At 37.5% G+C, this 21,377-nt stretch overlaps 1 protein-coding gene across 1 annotated transcript in view; it reads right to left on the bottom strand.

Annotated features, from left to right (window-relative positions):
* Nucleotides 1-1,650: 1,650 nt before the first annotated feature.
* The window catches only part of ERC2 (ELKS/RAB6-interacting/CAST family member 2), a 526,287-nt gene continuing 506,560 nt past the window's right edge, over nt 1,651-21,377 (bottom strand). Inside the window, exon 20 of the mRNA XM_075159071.1 lies at nt 1,651-2,838. The gene's annotated coding sequence lies outside the window, so the exon portion shown is untranslated. The remainder of the gene's footprint in view (nt 2,839-21,377) is intronic.

The raw sequence follows: 21,377 nt of genomic DNA, 5'->3' as shown, positions 1-21,377 counted from the left end.
AGACATTAAATTACAATGACTGTCTAATACATGCCCACTGGTAATTTCTAGGAATTCCTTAGTTTCATATCAATGTCCTTAACCACATATCAATATCACAATCCAGAACATGCCACTCACTTGAAAAAATTATTACAAGAAGCACTATCAAATGAGGATCTAAGGTAAATAGAGAATACTGACCCATTGCTGCAGAACATCACATTCAAACGTCACCCTACACACACAAAAAAAACATTGCAGATATAGTTTGTGTCAACACATCTGAGGTCTTTTCATAAACACTGTTTAAAAAGTAAATTGAAACCCACTTTCAAATGAAAGTCAATGTGCAGGTACGTGCATACTGGATACACAAAATTCATTAAATACAAAATTCATACTGTACATTTAAATGAAAGAAAGAATGTGCAGTACAAGACTGATCTCACATTAAAATAATAATCATTATCTTAAATGTTAACCAAAAGTCGGTTTGCTTCTTTACACTTAGAGGGGGGAAAAACCTACCAAACATTGCTCAAATAAAATATTTCCCAACATCACAGTGTTTATTGTAAACCCCGAGATTCTATTTTAGTATATGAAAAGATTTTCTCCAAACATCATAGAGTATCACATGAAATGAAAAGAAAAAAAAAGAAAGAAAGAAAAAAGCAATGTTAGACAAAATTTTCCTCTTTAGGGGCTAACTTGTAGGCCCTGATAAAAGTTTAGATCAATACTCTTACCAACATGAGTGGAGCAAAAATGCCCCTAAAATAATATCTGTGACAAAATTGGCACATACATATAAATATCTAACTATACAGCTTTGTATCTGTGACCCTATTTCCCCCCTAGTTTATTTCCTACTTCAAGTATTCAGTTGCAGAGTTAAGGTAAAGACCTGATTGTAAGAGACACAGACGATTGTCCCCTACTGCGACAACAAATTTGTCATGAGAAACTAGTTTTGTTGTCTGAGTTTCCAAGTGCAACATTTGTCATATGTGCTAAATATACTCCCAAAAGCTTTGCTGTTTCAAAAACAAAGATCTAAAATGCCATTGATAGTTAAAGGACAAACTTTTTAAACATGAATGAAATTTGGATTATCTATGCTATACTAATTCTATACATTTTACTCTATTTACTGAAGACAGTAGCATCCAGCAGGACTCCTGCTCGAATGAATTGCTCTTTGATTGCACCAAGAATTATGGTACAAATAAATAAAATATCATCTCTAGACAATAATTTTAAAGGGGTTACTATGTATGGCTCATGTAGGATGCTTAGGGTTAATTGCACCACAGGTTCAAAAAATAATTTTTCTAAATTCAGTGCAAGACTTTAGGAGTATCCATTTAGATTTCTCTTTTTTACAGCAGCAAAGAAAAACTACTAAGGATTAAGGCCACCCATGCTTAAATTTATTGTTTGTCCTTTAAAAATGCAGATATTCTATTCCCACTCCCATCAGCATGGAAGCATTTCTTCCATGCACAAAAAGATGCCTCAATAAAACAGCCAAACATTTGCACATGTTTGCCAGACTGACTGAAAATGTTCATGGAGTCATAAGGATCCTCTCCTTGAGACGTGGTAGAGATTTGACTATCAGTTATATTCGCTCACTGAATGTAGTGAGTTCACATTTTTATTTTTCCTTGCATGTGCTTTAAATTCATTTTACTAGATACATTTTGTTGATACAAACAGCCTTTAAGTGCTATTTGTTCATTGGTATTTTCTTCTTTAACATCTAAGATTCGTTGGGATCCATGTTGGAGACTGTTTTTCAATATAGAAAACAATTACAAACAGTTCCTCATTTACAGGAGACCTAGTGCATATACTGTATTAACAGCAATCTTATGTTTATTTTTGTTTTTTTTTAAAGAGTCCCAGCTTTTATTGTTGAAAACCTGTACGCATTTGGATGGTAAAAGGTTGATATATCCTTGTGTATATGTCCATATATATACATATATATGTATTTATATACGCCTCAAGCTTTTACCATCCAGGAATAGATACATCTTGTATATAATCTTATATTTATGCTCAGATTAGATGTCCTATGCATTGTCAGAGACACACACCATATTTTCATAAAGCTAATCTTTGTCATCAGTTATTAGTACCAAAAATTGATTTCGTTTCCAACCTGGCCCAGAGCTTAATACCGGTTATACTATCAATGTTTTTTGGTTTTTGTTTTAGTTTGGTTTTTAATTATTATTTTATCAGTAGATATATGAAAACAGAGGAGGGTAAAGGCTTGGTTTTTATTTTTTGGAAAAGCTCACATCTAACTGGGGGTAAGATTAATGCCAACACCCTTATATAGCATTTTACTAATGCCTCTTTGATAATCTAGTGCAATAGAAGTGATACTTTGAATAGACTAGGTAAAATCAGCAAATGCAGATACCACACCTAAAAGAATCTGAATTACTTACTGAAATCAATATCAATTTACCAAAAATTAGTTAAATAACCTGTTTAACTGAACTTCGTTAAACAATAATATTCTGAACAGATGGTTTCTTTGTGAAAACAGAATAACTTGAAAGACCCATTAAAGACAGAAATGAAGCTCTTATAATTTCTGCTTGAGTCTCCTTCATTATTTTCCAAAGTATCTAATTTCATAGTAGACTACAAAAAGTAATGGAGAAAATGCCAATTAATGCAGCATTTCATTAGATATCAACCTTAGCATTCATTTTCTGCATCTGTGATCTTCTCCAGGATATCATGGTCATGTTTGGAGATCCAATGCAATAGATTATCATCGTTACCTTCCAGTGCTACATTTTTTTCTTCCTCTTTCGCTAGCTCCTCTGACAACTGTGACAAGGGAACAAAATATTCCAATTAGTAATGTGATTGGAGCATACAAAACATCCTAGCTCTCATCTAATCAAGTTTCTCATAGACATCAGTGTGCATATTGCTTTTCTAGGGACTACAGATTAAGTGAGGAATTAAATTTGATTCGAACCCACTTATTATGTTCATAGGGTGGCAATTACTTTCACAGCTGATTTGTATGACAAGATTCCCCCTAAATGGGAAAGATTTGAAATTCCAAAGATGTGAAATTCTATTGTGCTTGTGATTCTGTAAACAGTGAGTTTTCTGCTTGTATCTATAAGCACAGTAGCTTTGAAGTGGAAATGCTATTAGTAAAACTAAATATTTTTATTTGGAAACCAAAGGAATCATCCATTTATTTCCACTCAGTTCCATGGCAGGTGGGAATATGTAATACCTCTAGCAACTCTCCAGAACTGAAGGTAATGAAAGCAACGTTTTTTGGTTATATTTTAAGCACTTTAAGTCAACTTTAATTTACAAAACAGTGGAGAAAGGTTTTATGGATACAAGAACCTCAGATTTATAAAAGTTAAAATATACAACAATCTGTTATGAGTTTTTCAGCCATGCAGTCACTAATCAATGACTGTTGCTCTTCACGGCTTGGCTGGCATTGCTGAAATCCAGCGACTACGAGAGGTAAGTGGTGTAAGCCCCAGTCAGTCAGTGGAAAGAGTCTCCCTGCTTTCCAATGGGCTTTGGATGAGGCTCCGTGTCTGACTGTAAGCGACTATAGAGTGAGGCCTGAATGATTTTTATTGTTACACTAGTTCTGTTGCAAGCAAATGACACAGTATTCTTGAACAGAGAGCAGTGAATTAGTCTTATTCACATCATCTGTATATCAGATGAGTGGGAGGAATTAAATGATTCCTTTACAGGGCAGTTGTTCATTTATCTACTGACTTTGTTTCTAGAAAAGTAGAAATGCACTGTGTATGGGATTCTCCCTTATTGACCTTGCATTTATGTAACCTTAGAAGTTTCTAAAACATCCGATTTTATGAAAAAGAAATTGCCATAGAATGCTTACACTTTTGTATACAGCTGAAAAATTGTTAGGATTTCTAAATAGAACTACTTGACTAAAATGCCCCTTTAAATTCTAGAAACTAATTTTTATCAGAGTAATTATGCTATGAGTAAAGTGAAACACTGTTTATAGAATAAACTTGCAAAAGATTTTAAATCCCTATTTTCAAGATCAATGTCTGTGTGGTAAGTACATGTAACGGTTTATATAATACAAACTTAGATGAATAGTTTTACTTTTCCAATGGGAGGTTGGTACAATTCTTCTGGTTAAAACACTTAGGGACTAATCCAAAGCCCACTGAAATGTGGAAGGGTTCCCACTGATTTTAACAGGTTTTGGATCTGGCCCTTGAATGGAGAAAAAATGACTTCTGCAGAGCTGGAAAGCCAGGGAGTTCCTAAAGTAGATCATGTTACTAGTTCTGGCACATAAAATCTTTGCAAACTTTTTATGAAAACTGTAAGTCAGAGCATGCATTACCTTTTGTGAACTGTGCATAGCTACCATTCTTTTGTGTGCTGAGTATTTCTTAATCATCATTCAAAGAGATATATAGGCATAGGAAGCACCCCATATAAATTAATGAGGAAAGTACATTCCAGAAACCGTAGCACAAAAATGTCTATATTTTTTAACAGGTTCGCTAAAACATAATCACAGCAAATCTTCAATATACTTGATATTTTACAAGCTGAAGTTCCTTTGCAATTAACACTCATTTATGCTTTTAAATATAAGAACACAGAATAAAGTGTCCAATCTGAGGAACAGCAACAAATCACAAAATACAATCTCTCTCCGGCTTGCTCCCCAAATTTTCATTGGGGTTTTAGTATAGAATGAAACCCCTGAATAAACCCCACCCGCTTAATCAACCCACCCATTCATCAGGAAACCATATATGTATTGGAAGTGTAACAAAAACTTGTTCACCATAGGTAGGAAATGCAAAGTATTTCTCAAGTAAGTCAAATAAATATATAAAAGGATATTGCTGTCAAATACCAACTGAGGTTGAGTAAATTAAATTTGTATTTGTTTCTTCAATGCTGTACTTGGTATAGGTCACTGAACCTCTAAAACAGAAATAAAATTTGGTAACATATATTGGGCCTGAGATTCAGCAGTGCTCCAGCTGAAATTAATGTCTTATGAGTTTGGCACCTCTGACAGTCTATTAGATACCAGTCAATGAAAACAGCAGAAGGATGTGAAGATATAAAAATGTAGTAGCCCACAAATATTTGTTCAGATTATTTTTCCTTTGGATAAAGACACCTGCCTGATTACTACTTTTTACCTCCAATCCTTTCCTCTCAGCAGTGATTTGCAGAAACAAGCTGGAGAGGGTGGGTAAACACAAAGGGGTTAAAGGGGAAACTGTTTAATAACAGTAGTAAAATGCAGGCTATTTTTGACATCTGGGTTAATGTCCATTATGCTCCATATGCTTTCCAAATGTTTGCAACAAGCACCCAGATACAAAAACAGATACCCATTCACATAGGCTTAAATTGCCCTCTCCTAACCTGTTGCACATGGTACCTACATAAAAGGCCAACAACTGATACGGTAATTAGTGAGTCAGAAAGAGAGGGAATAGCCACTTTATTGCAGGGGCTTGGTATCTGACCAAATGTTAGTAGAGAAGGATATCATTAATGAAAGCCTGTTAGGGTTATTTCTGCTCCTTAATCTATGACAAGGCATCTGCATTATAATGTGACATCTTTTAAAAAGCTGTCAGGATGAATTCCTCAGTTTCCTTCTCTAGACTCATTCATCATTACTGCAATCAGAGTACCAACAAACGATGGGAAATTATTTCTTTTTTCTGGAAACAAGTAACTAACTAGACTGAAAAGTAATATTTAAAAAATAAGGCTATAACTCATAAAGTCTTTCTCAAGTCACGTCCTGGAACTCAACTGTGCCTCTTGCAGCAACAAAATCTAAATGACATGAAGAAAAAAAAAATGCATTCTCAATTTTTACTTTTGTCAGTGCAAAACCATGAAAAGAATGACACAATTAACTAAGACAAAGCCCTGGCATGGTACTGTTCTGAATTCTGGCCCTGCCAGTAGCTTATTGTGTGACTAAGGAAAAAGTCATATCATTTTTCTGTGCCTAACTTGCTCTTTGCTATAGCAGGGATAACATCAGGCTCCTCACAGGAATTTGCCAGGCTTAATGTTTGTAATGTGCCTTAATAGTCTTGGATGAGTGCTAAGTATTATTATTTTTCAGTTCCTGCATTTGATTAAAACTGAAATAACATAGTAAAAATTAAATTAATGTATTAAGTTACAAGTAAAGAGCAAGCATGTGGTTTGTGGAGCTACTTGTAACACTTTTAATACGAACATGTATTACAGACTAGGTGATTCCCAAGGTCTGTAATGACATGTACCATGTGGGCATAACTTAACAACTGCAGAATCCCCCCAGATGTTTGATTCAGCCAAAAATCTGTTCGTGGCTTCTGTGCAAGCCCAGGGCTCGGACCAGTGGGAGCACTGTGGGCTGCTTTTCCCCTGCCCCTGAAGTGCAGTTGCAAACATGATCACAGTCCAGATATTTGCAACTCAGCACAAGAAACAATTTAGGTAGCACAGATCTGCTGGAGTGCTCGCCACTATATAGTTCCCTTAATATAGGATATGAAAATGGCATGATATGTACTATTTGAACTTCCCTGTCATTACAGTCCTAACAATAAATACTGTTTTTGCTACTTCCTCCTGGCCTAACTCTCATGGAAAGAATGAAAACCCACCTCTCACTTTCTAGAGAATACAGTAACCTGTTAAAGCCTGTTATATCGATGAGAAAATCTCTAGCGAGGAGGCCAAGAAGAGAAATAATTAAGACATAAAGTTGTATCCAACCTATGTAGAAAATTTTCAATGTCGAGATGCCAAAGACACCTAAGACACTTGTTGAGCTGAGTGAAAAGGTAAAATCTTGTTTAAATTTATAGCATTCCTTCAGTGTCCCTCTAGGAGTTTGGCTTTTTGCCAGTGTTCCTTGTTAAAAATTTGTTAAACGTGTTTGGCATTAATGCAAACACAAAGTGCTCATTTGTTACAAATTCTATTGGAATGCATTCATTTAAGGCAATGAAGTAGTTACCAGAAAAGAAAAAATGTTCATTAAGTACATTTTAAAAATACAATGATGTATGCGGTGCATAACTATGGCGCCCCAGTGGCTATATAAATATCTGACAGAATAACCACAAGTTGTGTTTGGTTTGAAATTGGAATCTTTTAAACATAACCGATAGAACAAAAACTGGTTTTGTTTGTTGTCAAAACTGATGTTAGTCTTTCTTGTTTAGAACTAGTTAAAATAACCAAAGTTTTGGCATACAATTTCTTACATCTCAAATCAATAAAGCCCACAGGTTAAAGTAATGCTAAAGGAAGTTTCTTGATTCGAGCGGTAAGTGCAGCACGGCACATTATCTGGAGAACACTGAACGCAGAAAGTAAACACCCTGCTTGGAGGAGAACAAATTTTAGTCATTCTTAAAAACTCCACTTAAGGAAATGTTACCTGGGAGATCTGCAACTGTCTGACAACACTCAGGTATACCTAGGCAAAAGTGTCCTGCTCTACTCTTAATGCACTAATCTTTTCAGAAAATAAATAGCTCAAACCTAGTTTACAAAATCCTAATAACAAATCTCTCTTTTATAATAACGTAAAATATCCCTGATAATGATAACTCCTGATTTTGAATAAGCAATTCTGAGGTGTATTTCTTAGAGGCTAGAAAATACCTTCTTAGCTACATTGTAAAAGTAGAACCATTTTTCTTTTTACTTTTTCAATGATTTATAGTTACTAACAATAAAGCTTAAAAATGGTAAATACATGAGTAAAATATATTTTGAAAGAAAGATCCAGAAACTGTGTGATTTAATTAAATATTAAAAGGTTCACAAAAAACATCAGTATAAAAAGTTATTTATGAAGACAAAATTAACTTTGTTCCAATTCTGGCAAAGAAATTATTTATCCCATTTGTTGCTGTTTATGTTTTAAATTCATTATACAGTAAACTTCAGAAGGATCTGCAGCTGGTGGTAGAATCACTGCATGAATGTGATGAACTTTCCATATTGCTGTAATGCCAGAATTGTTAATCTGAGTTAGGGATAAAAGCAGATACCATTGGGATGAATAAAATCAAATGGATTCAAGTCCTCTAGAGAGTGAGAGTCCTTGAAAACTACTGTACAATTATATGATAAAATTAGATGAAGTTTATGAACCTTGAGACTATTTGGACAAGGATGCCTTCTCTTCTGGGAATGTTTATAAATCAAAATTAGACAAGTGGTATATAAGTTGAAAGACAGCTATTTTTTTTTAATAAACTTTTTCTTTTCATAAAACAAGTCTAGTCCAAATCAAAGCTCTTCAGAAATATGAGAAAACTCAGCACATATTCTTCAATCTGTCACTTTCACACTGAATTAAAAAGAGGGTTATGGGAAATGTTGAGGATGGCTTCAGACTAGCACTCTTTGATGGGCTGAGCTGGAGCGTACTGAAGATGATGGAAGAATTTCCATCGACTCCAGCAGACCCGAGCATCGCTCATGGAGGCAGCAGTGACTCAGCAGCGTAGGGCATGGAGCTCTTTGTCAAGACGTTTATGACTTCCTTAAGATGCAGCATGTGAGACCATTAAGACTTTTTTTTTTCTTATTTAAAGAATCAAACAGAAGTGACAAATAAAGAAGAGTTCTTGGGTAAAGTGGTTCAAACAACAAGAGTTCCCAATGTGATCCCAAAAACTGTCAATAGCAGAGATTACTTAATGAAATTTGAAGGAGCCTTTTTCATCCTTGCTGATGTGGAATGCCATTTATTCTCATGCTAGGGACTAATTAGGGGCCTTTTTTGAAGATCAAGGTTTTGCGATCTCTGCTTCTTAATAACATGGTTTGCCTGTCTGCCACCTGGGACAAGGCAAGGCACTCTCTCTAACTCCTGAACAGCAGGCACTGCCTTAGGCCATTGCAAGTGCAGGCAGGAAACTGATCCTGCCTTTTCAGTCGTTTAACCCGTTCACTGCTGGCCCTCCGCAAGCCCACTCCAAGTCCTGAATAGGCAGTGACCCATCCAGTGGGAAAGCATTAATTCAATAAAAAATCGTGTGGCTGGAAATCTGACATTAAGGGCAAAATTGTGGTACTGGTGTAGTGATAAAAATGGCATCAGAAACCACGCTCTACTTATAGACTGGACTGAATGCGTGTGGCAGTGCTTGCTGCAAATCCACATACCACTTGCTGTGCTCCAAGCAGACAGTTCGGGTTTCTGGTGGCTGGGAAAAGAAGTGGTTAAATAAAAGCTGTGTCAAGCCCCCAATCTAATAAGTCATCTTATTAGGAAGTTGTGATGCCCTGTTTGCCCTAGCCTGTGGCTTGTCTGCTCCACTGAAAGGTCTCCTGCTGGGACCTTTGTGGCATTATATGAGGTAGAGAAGGCTGCTGCAATATATGAGCCTTGGTTTTGAGCAGCCAAAACAGCAGGAGAACTAAGCTGCAAAGAATTAAACATGTAACAACTTTGTAAAAGCACAGACAGTGATTGAGGTTGGCCCTTTTGCTGTTGACACATTCTGGCCCCTGTAGGTTGTGGTCACTAAGCCCATTAGAGTTGCAGTGTGGCAACATCTAGTTCAGCAAGTTCAATGTGTTTCTGTTTTATTTCTAAATGCTGGACGCAAGCTGGCAGTGATAGGAGAGCGGAATATGGCACCAGAAATATGTCATAAACACAGTCGTCATTGTCAGGGATGTGAAATTACTTTTCAAACTATTTATTTTTGGCAGATGGAGGTTGGGTGTATTTTTGCATTTTGTTAACTGAAATTTAATTGCAACTTGCTGCATGTTTTGTTTAATTTTTAAAAAAAAAGGAAACCTCAAGATGCTGTTTTCTCTTAAAAGAGAAAATTTTCACTGGATAGAGAAATCTTTGTTGCTAGAAATTCATTGCAAAATGAAAACAGAACAAACAAACCCACTAAAATCTCAGCTGGGATAAGTTTCACTTATGAGCATCCACTTATTTAAATCAACGTTCCCCACTGTTCTTATTTTTTTCATTTCTTTAAGATAAAACATATACTTAATTCAGATTTTAAAAACTGGATTGTGAAATGGACAAGAAAGATTAATTAAATTAATGAAAGGAGATCTTCCTATCTCCCTAAGGACCACACTTTTTTCAGGGAACAGTGCAAGGTTTCTATTGCACGTTGATGAGGATGCTCATGGTCCCTGATCTCTGAAGGTTCTGTTTGCCTTTCAAAACTGCATTGAGGTCCCACGTGTTGTAAATCCCTGCAGATTCCTCACTGCCAGGAGTTACCGGCCTGTAGATATGGAGCAAAGGATGAGCTGGCTGAACACTTGTGTATCTGAAACATTTGTCTCTCTCTCAAGCCTGTTTCGTGTTGCCGCTGCCCTCATTCCCAAACGAGCTAAAGCTTATGTAAGAGGTTAAATGTGCAGAGAATGATAAAGACAGGTCACAGCTGAAGGAGGGAAGGGGTTGGCAATCTTTTGTACTTTCTGTCCACAGGCATTTCCCTGGTGTCCTCCCCTGTTTCTTCATGGGTGAGGTAACAGGGTTTTTGCGCAGGCATAGTCATCCTTTGGGTGCACCCAGCTCACTGCTGCTGGCAGCGCTGCTGAGGGCTCAGTAAGTTCCGACTTGCTGATCCACAGAAATGACCGGCCCCTCCTTTTGGAGGGACAAAAATGATGTCAAAGGCAAAGCACATTCATTCTTTGGCCATCAGGGATGAAGGAGTGTTTCTTTTCTGTTCTTAGGAGTTTGCCTGAGCCAAGCAAGGTCATAGCTGTGGCTTTTCTCCGGATGAGGGGAATTTCTAGAATTTATAGGACTTTTTTTTTTCTGTCATCTTTTTAAATTTGCTGATAGTTTGGGACTAGAAGGAAATTCTTAAAATCTCGTACATATTTGTCTGGTTGTAGGGAGTATGACTTGGTTTTCACCTCATGCATCCTACCAGAGTCAGTCAATATTTAATAGCTAAAATTGGCTGGCTGTTGTGCTTGGATAACTCTAGTTACTGTGGCTGTCACCACACTCTGTTGTTAGAAGCATGTTGGTTACTAGATGTTGTACCAGAGTAAATACTAATAAATTTGGTGGTTGTGGTGAGGAAGTTTAATCCAAAAGCATTCCAGCCAACGAGCAGGCATACAAGAGCTGTGCTCCTTCTTTTGAAGTACCCAAAGGCTGGATGGAGTCGGGAGGAAGAGAGGTGGTGAGGGCTGAGTGCAGGTTTGAGGTACTTCATGTGTGGGCCTATTTCTTCCCTTAGGAAAAGGCTGGATTCTTGGCTAGAAAGGGCAAGTCTTCTTGGAAGTGCTGGGCATAGCACGGTGTCCTTAGGGCAGATGACTCCAGTAAATTGGCAGAAGTTTGCTGGGATTATCTTTTTCTTAACCAAATAATAATAAGAAAATTAATAAGGATGCATCTAATGGCTTGCTTTTCCAATCACCTTAGATTGCTTATCTTCTAAAGTTGAGAATAAACTAATGAGCTTCAGAGTATTGCTCTGTGGATCTGAATATTTGTACCAACAGCTGTATGTCCCTATCTGTAATTCATAATTTAGGTAAACCATTAACATGCCATTTCATTAGTTTATTCTGCTAGTTAATAGCCCTGTACTCTTTAAAGTTATCCTATCAGTTATATTTAAATACTAATTGTGCTGTGGAGGGCATTGTGAGGTATGCTTATTGTATTAATAATAATATAAAAGAAATCAATATGCCAAAGGATAGGTCAGAGTTTTGTTACATACCAAAAAGCCTGGTTTACAGTATAGGAGATACACTTTCATCATCTTCCCCTCCAAATGATCCTAAATATTTTTTTATTTTACATGGTTCATTATATGAACCTACTTATAAAAGTGAAGTGTGATATTTACAGTTGCATCTTTTAATGTCAAGAAGAAAGAGATACAGCTAAGGAAAGTGTTAGTAGGTTTGGTCTATTTGAAGTAAGACCAATGCTGGATCCACTTAAAACTCCTCGAACTGCTAAAGCATTACAATGACTGTGTGTGGCAGTGTGAACATGACCATACATGCTCAACAGCTACTTATTTTTTAAATACCCATCCAAACAACATGCAGCATTTTGAAATCTAACTTGTGTGGTCTAATTATGCAATAATTTTTATACTTTAGGCCCCAATATTATGAGCTTCTCCACAATTATGGGTCTGCCCACGCATTTCTCAGTGCATGATAGGGAAGACTTAGGGACCAGTTCTGGTAAGCATGTAAGCATATGTTTTAATTTTTACTCTAAGTGAGACTTAAATGTGCACCTAACATTAAGAGAATGCTTAAGAGTCTATCCTGAAAGGGACCTTACAGGCTATCCTTTTACTAAGGGCATGCATATAATATGCCGTGCAGACCGAAGACCCACAGTTATCAGCATACCAATAATAATGACTATTGCATAAAGGGAAATAATAAAATAGCAATAAGCAACTTGTTTAAGCAAAATCTTGCTCCCCCTCCAATCTCCAAACACCATCTTTTTAACCATTTATGAACTCAAAAGCATGCAAGTGTGTAAGAGTTAGCGAGATCAGAGGCTTAGATTGCAAGATTTCCGAAGATTTCCATTTTTCTCAGACCTTCCATGCAAGTGTCAAATGACAGGTAAACATACACGTTTGTAATATGAAAATATGAACTTCATTATGAAATCATATAAAATTACAAGGATGACATTTTCTATTTGATGCATTTATACAAAATTGATGCATTGCAATTAAACTGTGTTTAGCAATACAAAACTAGTAAATTTATGAGCAAAAATAATCACTACAGTCCATCATTAATCACAACTGACACTGAATAGTATTTTTTTCTAGAGAACACCTGTTTCCCTATGCCCATTTTCTTTCCCCTCTCAATCTCTCATTCCAACTGTGCACAGACACAGAATATTTTCTCTATTTTTTCTCTATTTTTCTGCTTGCTTAAGCTTTATTTCTCCCCACTCTTTTTTATTCCATTCTCTGCAGTAGTGCTCTTACCACTCTGTCAGTCTCTGTTGCCAATGTCTGACCAACTTATTGCTGAGTGATGGTACTGGACTATAGCTGGAAATCGTGTGATATCATCACTGTCTACTTTACCTGCATATTGCAGTTCTGTTGGTTGGAACAAGATAAAACATGAGTAATTCACAAAAGCATTTTTGAGGACAACAATTTGCTAATTAAAAACAGCAAAACAAACCCAGAAGATACTCTTCTGGTGCAGGCACAAATGTGTCAACTGCACTGACGAAAAAGTAAAGCCCAGAGTGGAACTCAACTCATAGAAACTTGGAAAATAAAAATAATGATGGCAATACAAACTTTGTTCATTCCTCCATTAATTTTAGACGGAGTAGTAACAAAACTGGTACTTAAAAATCTTTTCCACTGAAACCACTACATTACAAGAAAGACAAGATAGTTTCAGGACTACTTTCCAGAAACTTTGTTCTTACTGGACTCTCTAATTCAAGAAGAAAAAACCAAATTTGACAACACATCCTAATTTCTCATTAAGTATTCTAAACACAAATAAAATTATCCAGCCCATTTAATTCTGATCTTCTGGATTTATTTTTTTTCTCACTCTTGCATGTCTTGCCTCATTTTCTATCTGAACTTAAAGATATAATATAGGTCACCACTGCTACATATACCTCCACATTCATATTTATACACTTTGGATATGAGACACAGTGGCCTGTGCTATATAAAGAACATTAGAGCTGGACACAAAGATGTGGGAAATTCAGCAAAAAAGCACAGCTGGACCATGATTTCATATTTGAATTTAGCGTACTGTATTGTGAGGGCTAGAATATAAAATGTGAGGATTAAGTCCAAGAACGTGGTTTCACTGCATTTTTTTGAAGAGAAAACCTTGTTTTTACAAACATTTGCACAGATCAAATCAAACTAACTTTTTATTAATTTATCTACGCTACTTGTGCTTTTGAACAAGCCAATTTTTGTAGCATATATCTAACTGTACTTTATCAATTGTTTTATCATCAAAAGCAATTGATTAAGCCAGGAATAGCTTTTTAACAGAGCTCAACAATTAAAAATCATGTGAAAACCAACCAAAAAACCACTAATTTTCTCAAGCAAGTCACGAGATCACAAACATAGGACATGAAAAAGCAGGAGGAGGATCACCTGTGCTTTGCAGAATTTTTTTCCTATAGAATATTTTGGAATCTTTACTTTCATTTCATTAAATGAAATCTTATTTTTAATTCCCCAAGGTACGTACCTTCCACCACTAGGCACTGCCACAATAATAATCACAAATTGTTTTATAGGCTCATAGAAGATGCAGCTTGTTCCAGTAATAATTTCTGATTTAGCTCTCTTCCAAAATTCGAACTGTGGATCAAGAACAACTTATACCTTCCAGCTATTCCTATGCAGAAGGAAACGGGGCCTGTCCTTCCCCTCCAGGGAATGCATCCCCCAGGCTCCGGGCAATCCACGTGCCCCTGAGAGCTCAGGGCTCCCTGCTAAATCCGGAACATTGCATGTAATCACCATCAAGAGACCAATATCATCCACAAACCATTAGCACTGTTCCAATTTCACTTATACTTGTATGGTCTCTGCAGTTAGCATGGCAAGCCTGGGCAACAGTTACATGATATTTGAGTAAGTATTCCTTGTATTATACCTAGAATCCACTGCCTGCTCATTTCACTAAGTGTCCATATGGTGGGAAAATTTACCAATCATTTCATATTCACACCCTTCAGACTATTCATGATTTTAGAGACTTCTCATATTTCTACTTATTTTCCAAGCTGAAGAATTATATTGCAATAGTTTCTCTTTACTTAGAAACAATTTGAAATCTCTATCACCCCCATCATCCTTTTTTCTAGCCTTTCCTGTGCTCTCTATTCTTTCTCAGTGGCTTATCACAAATCCGTGGAATAGCAAAGATGTGGGCAAACCTTGAACATGTACAGGGATTAAAAATGGCTTTGTATTTAGGTATCTATTTCTTTCCTAAGTATTTATAATATTGTTTGCCTTTTTGATTACTGCTGCAAATAAAGCTAAGTTTTTGGAGGACTGTGCACAATAATTCCGACATCTCCATTGTGAAGGGTAACAGCTAATTTACATCCTGACATTTGGTATGTAGTCTTGGGGTTGCTTTTCTCCCATATGCTTAATTTTACATTTATCTAAAGGAAATTTCATCTGCCATTTTACTGCCCAGTCCCTCACGTCACTGCAACCTAGATTTTGAATTTTCAGAATTCCTTCAATCCTGCAGAGGAACAAAATAGATTTCAAAAACATTTTGTGGGAAATTCCCATTAAATATATCTGGTTTCTCAAAAGAATGAGCTGAAACCTGCAGGGCAGCTGGGATTGAGGGAAGGCAACAGACATATTTCCATTCTGTGCATAATTCAACAAAGTGCCAATCCATGCTTGTGGAATCCTTTTCTTGCTGGTGCTGCTGGCTGACACAGTGTCAGCATTTTTCAGGATTATGCCATTATCAGCCTGGGACCCTTTAAAACAGCTGAAATAAAAGGCCTCTTTTTGCATATTTATGCCATCCTGCTCTGAGCACTTCCTGTTGGCCCCAGTAAATCTCTTTGCTAAATTTCAATCGACTCTCGTGGTGTTCCAGCTGTTAGATAAACTTCCAAGGATATTTTTGTGACAGGTACAAACCTAGACAGGAAATCTCAAGAAGAAATCCTAAATTAATTATATGTCAACATTCAAGCCACAAGAAGGAGCAATTGTCATAAATTTTTGAAAGTTAGAATCCAATTTTAGTTGTAAGTGCAAAAAAGTTCACTGACTCAGTTGTGAGTCAGTGCCAATAAAATAATATATTTCACATTCTTTAACAGTTCACTTTGGCTAAACATAGAAGGGAAGAAGCTAAGATTAGTGAACTGTATATTTAAATCACATAAAAAGACTACAGACACGATCCAATAACAAATTCTAGATTTACAAATCATAATTCAGTATTGCCTAATCTTATCTCACCTTTTTGAAAACACATACAAAATATGAACTAATTTTGTGCTAAATGAAAACGTCTTCACTACCTGAAAATCTGATAATGATGCCAACAAAATCTTTCTGCAATACCACACACACGTATCCCAGCTCTCTTCCTCTGTACACACACACTGTGCATTTTGTTTGCTTTATGAATGCTAGTAATATCGAGTCGGCAAGGGGTTGAGAGGGCAAAGAGTGTTGAAACAGTACTGGCCCACAGAGGGTTGCCCGTGTTTCTCTGGTTTTAGCATTGCTACGGATTGCTTGACAGCTTTTCCAGTTCCTCTGCGACATGCCCTTGCAGAAACTCTGAAGGCCGCAGCCGGGACACAGGCGGTTTGAGTGCTCTGCAGCCGCCACCGGCTGTGCAGGTGGCAGAGATTCCCTATCCCGTTCCCCCAATATTCAAAACATTTTCCTGGGAACGTTGTCGAGTGCCATAACCCTCGCTGTGCTCCTGCCCAGCAGCGCTTCCCCGGCAGCGCAGACAGCAGCGCTACGCGTCCTCCCCGGCCCGTCAGCTGCGCTCAGCTGGGAGCAGAGCTCTAATCCACTCCCAGCTGAGAACAGCTGAAAAAGCCAACCCCTGTGTGTCAGGCCAGGCGCCCCAACAGCAGCCTTCTGCTCTAACCTGGGAGGGGGCCCTTTCCAAACCGTCTGCCTAAAAACAAAAGGGAGAGTTTTGAGATACCTGTTTTCTCAGTAGAGAGAAAAATGTGTCATGGGGGTAGGGAGAGAGGGAGTGGGAGAAAATACACTCAGCTTTACAGGCTGCATTTCTCGATGCAGCTTTGGGGCACACGTGGGAGATGCTTGTGGTCCTCATTCTGGCACTAGGTCTATAACAAGCCCTGGCAAACAGCAGAGCAACGCACCACTCTAAACCCTGCGGCGTTGATGCAGACCTCGGGATGCTGTCTGCCAGGTACAGAGCTAGCGGTGAGAAACTGTACTGGCCACAGCCATTACTCCCACCCTTGGCAAAGCTCTGCACCATCAGCCCTTGGCCACATAGCCCATTGCTCACAAAAGAAAAGCCCAAGCAAGGAGCTGTAGCCACCTTCCTCCTGCAGAGGCAAGTCAAAGGGAGCAAGCTAGAGAACCTGCTCTACAGCAAGAAGAGTTACAGCTCAGAGGGAGAGAAAGATAGTTCAGACTATTGACAGGAGAGGCTAGAAAACAGTCATCTCGCACAACGGGCACGAGGCCGTGGCTGAGTGTTCTGTTCATAAACAATATCCTTTTATAACATGCAGGTAACGTTACCCCTGCTTTACCGAGTGCTTTCTCTTCACAGATGAAAGACACTAAAAGGATCCATCCAAAGCCCACGGAAGACAGTCTTTCAAATTATTTCAGTGGAGCTATGTCAAAATAGTCCCAGGAAGCAAACACTCAGACCCATCTGCAGGCAAAACTTGGCCCACAGCTTAAATACGAATACATCAGAAATCCGGCAAGGCACCAGCAGGAACATACTGCACTTAACTGACCACCTTGATTCTGTGTCTCTGAAATACTGTGGATAAATAACTATTTATGTCACCCTGGGAGAAAAGGAATGTATGATATGGCTATGAAACCACCTGGACTTTTATATATAAAAAGTGTTTTCACTACTTATGGAAAGCCAGACATGTAAATTACGCTACCTTTAGCAGGAAAAAATATGTGCCAAAGACCATGCCTAGGAGCAGAACTCGGGAAGAATGGGAGTATGGTCATGCCAGTTTTGCAGTGTTTTCTTTTACAAGCCTGTTTTACTGCTGAGGTGGGGGAGACCAGTGTTATTGCTTCCTCAGAAAGCTGTTCTCACAGGATTTAACTATTGGTCATGAAAATCTTACAAGGTCAGACAATCCTGCAAGATTTTAACAAATTGAGGGTTTAAACGTGTTCTCAGGATTTTCGTTATGTCCATTTCTAAGATGGAACATAATGCCCTTATAAATGTGTATCTCCTGGGAAACCAGAATTAAATAGAAGCAAATCTGGAGATCTGAATTCAATTCCCTTGAAAGTTTACACAAATTGGTTATCAAATTATTTATCTACTTTCAGGATTTCCACATGGGCAGATAAAGCTGGCATTATCAGCAAAACTATATCTGCATATTTAGTATGGAAATAAAAAGGCTTAGTCTGTTTTCTTGGTGCTGAAGACTGATCATTTTGCAAGAACGAGACGACACACAGCCACAGCATCCTACGCCATTAGAGGTCCCCTCAAGGCTGACTGTTAGCATTAGAACATTAACAATCTGTGTATTTATCAAAATGTGGACACTAGAGTGGCCTGAAGTAGTTTCACTTCCTCTTAAATGATAATAAATTGGCAGCGTGAGTGTTGACTGCCTGAAATGCAACTTCATTACTTCAGAGGTTAATGGAGCAACCTCTCTCTGTTGATCTTCCTGTCACCATTGGCTACAAAAGACACTCTGACAGAGTGCAGTTTTCAGGAGAGGCACAAGTATAACAGAGATTAACCACATCAAAAAGAATATTGTCCCGCTCCATTATATTCTGCAAAGCTGGTGTGCAGTAAATCACAATGGCCAGCAGTGTGATCTGGCTTGTCTGAAAATAAAATTAGCATAAAAAGAGGTGATGATGCTATATTACTGAGACAAATACCTTTCCACCTTAAAAAGAACAGAAAAATAAAAAAGAAAAAAGTAAAAAGAAGAAAAAAGAAAAAAGAAAAAAGAAGGAAAAAGGAAAAAAAAGACGAAGAGTGAAGAGAGAAGAGGGAAAAAGAAAATGAAAATAAAAGAGAAAAGAGAAGAGAACAAAAAAGAAAAGAAAAAAGAGGGACGAGAAGGGACGGGAAGGGAAGGGAAGGGACGGGACGGGAAGGGACGGGACGGGACGGGAAGGGAAGGGAAGGGAAGGGAAGGGAAGGGAAGGGAAGGGAAGGGAAGGAGCTAGTAGAGACCAAACAAAATGTGAATACTTTAATTATGATGTAAAGTATTAGGAGCTACTGACCTTGAGCTATTTTGCACTAATTCTATAGAATCCCTCTTGTATTTCTTACAGAAAGCTACACAGTGATTTAGCCAAACTACTATTCTTTTGAAGGCTGAATTCATGCTTTTGCAGGAGATGAAGACTGACAGGAAAAGAGTAGGAGGTGGCCACTGAGATTCAAAGAGGATTACATTTAATGCTGGTTAAGTGAATAACCCACTGAATGAAAATGTATTCATTTAGGGAAATGTGCCTCTTCTTGTTATATGTTACTGCCCTGAAATGCCTGGAAGGGGTGATAACTTTCGATAATTCATAACTCCTGTTGATCACTAACAACACAATGAACATGTCCCTCACAATTCTGAACAGAGAACATTACCCAAGAAAGCAGAACATTCTGTACATCCTATACACAAATAATTGGAAGTCACTTCCAAGAAGGGAGATTACTCCTGCACTACAAGCAGCAGCCACTTTTCAAGAACACTAACCTAAATTCACAGTAAATACAGGTTAGTTTTCTTTTTGTGAACATGTGGATGAAATAAATTTTCTTATTAGAAATGTTTCATTTTGTTTAATATTTCTGTTCTTTTCAGCAGATTAACAGATGAATACATAACTAAAAGTACATCAGACATGCAATTACAGCACTGTAAATGCATGCACATGTTAAGTAATTATATGTGTAGTTGTGCAAATAGTTCAGGTGTGTTTCAGGTCACTTGTATTCACTCTCCACTTCCCACCCCTACTAGTGTTTGGGATGGTGTTTAGCAAGTCTGACAACATGTCTACAGCAAATATATCAAATTCCCTTGTTGAACTCTTATCTTTTGGAAGTTACAATTAGAGGTGAATACTTCTGAGCATGAAACACATCAACCTGAATGAAAGCATCCACTTCCTACACACAGTGGCTGGTACCTGGACTTCTTATTAGAAGGCAACATTGGTAATAAGAAGTGTCTGCTGATAGCATAAGGGAGGAGGAACCTAGTGGAAATTATGGACAGATAAGGAAGATCGGGATTTCTTGCTGGAGAAGCAAACTGGGGGTGAGATTCCAGGAAGAAACTCCTCTGAATGCCAGAACAACTGTCACCTTCCCAGCTTGGGATCTAGGTGTTGTGAACAATGGGACAGAAATTCAGTGATCAGCTCCGATTGTGTTAGTGGCTCCTTTTAAGACCTTGAGCAAGTTGCTTAATCTCTCTGTATCAAGATTTTCTCAACTGTAAAAATCAAAAAAGCAGCTACTAAACCTGGAGAAGTCCCTCACAACCTACAGATCAAAGTGAGATGTAAATGCTAAGCTTTCTTCTGTACTACTACACCATTTTCAATTTCCTTAGGTTGAAAAACATATGCAGTGTTATCTGAATTCAGGTTGATTAGGAACCATGGCTTACCTTTTAAAAGAGTGAATAGTGGTTCTGGATGACAAATTTGAAAAAATTAAAAATGTTTTACTTTCACAAACTATTCAGCCTTTCTATAATTTAGGATCCAAAAATGAGTTCCACCAATTTGAAGTTGTGTTTTCCAATAGCTGCTATGCTGCTGTAGAAAGATAACCCTTTGGTGAATGATTTAAGAAAAGAATTGAAGAGAAAAAATTGGTAGTTCAATGGTATGTTGACCCCTCTCAACTCAGAAGGTTGAGAACATCTCTTCCACAAATATATCAAACTCAAAATTTATAATTAACTTGACAGTGCTGCAGGTTGTAAAAGATACCATTTATAATATCTCAGACAGTCATTGTCCCACTGGAAAAAGTTTGAGAAATTGTATGTTGCATAAAAATATGAATTGAATATGAGAGTGTGAGGCAACTATTAAACACAGGAAAACGCTGTCTCTGCATACACAGAGTATCAGAATGCAACAATATGTACTTCAAAGCTACATTGCTGCAGACAGAATCAGCCACATCTCTCTTTGTAGACTCTCCTTTGAAGAAGGAACTTTATGGGTAAATGGGTGAGAGGTATAGCTGCCTCTCATAGCTACACAAACAAAGTTGTCCTTCCTTATCCCAGAATGCTTCATTTTTGCTCCAGTCAAAAATGCACTATGGAGTGGCTGGTCTATAGGTTAAGAAAACATTTTTGATATCAGTGAGAATTTCATTCTGGCTTTTCTTCTATGTCCATAGAAATTTTTTGTATTTATTTTTTCATAACTCTAAATCACAGTTCGGCTCTGCTGATATGTTGCTGCTGCAATGCCAAACTAATATACACCTAATATAATGTTCAGAATCGTGTAATTCCATCCTGCATCATAATGAATACTGTTGTGGATACATTTATATAAAAGCACTTC

This window comes from Calonectris borealis, chromosome 10, assembly GCF_964195595.1.
Source record: "Calonectris borealis chromosome 10, bCalBor7.hap1.2, whole genome shotgun sequence".
Classification (NCBI taxonomy): domain Eukaryota; kingdom Metazoa; phylum Chordata; class Aves; order Procellariiformes; family Procellariidae; genus Calonectris; species Calonectris borealis.
The sequence above is the reverse complement of the archived record's forward strand: the minus strand, read 5'-3'. Positions and strand labels throughout refer to the sequence as shown.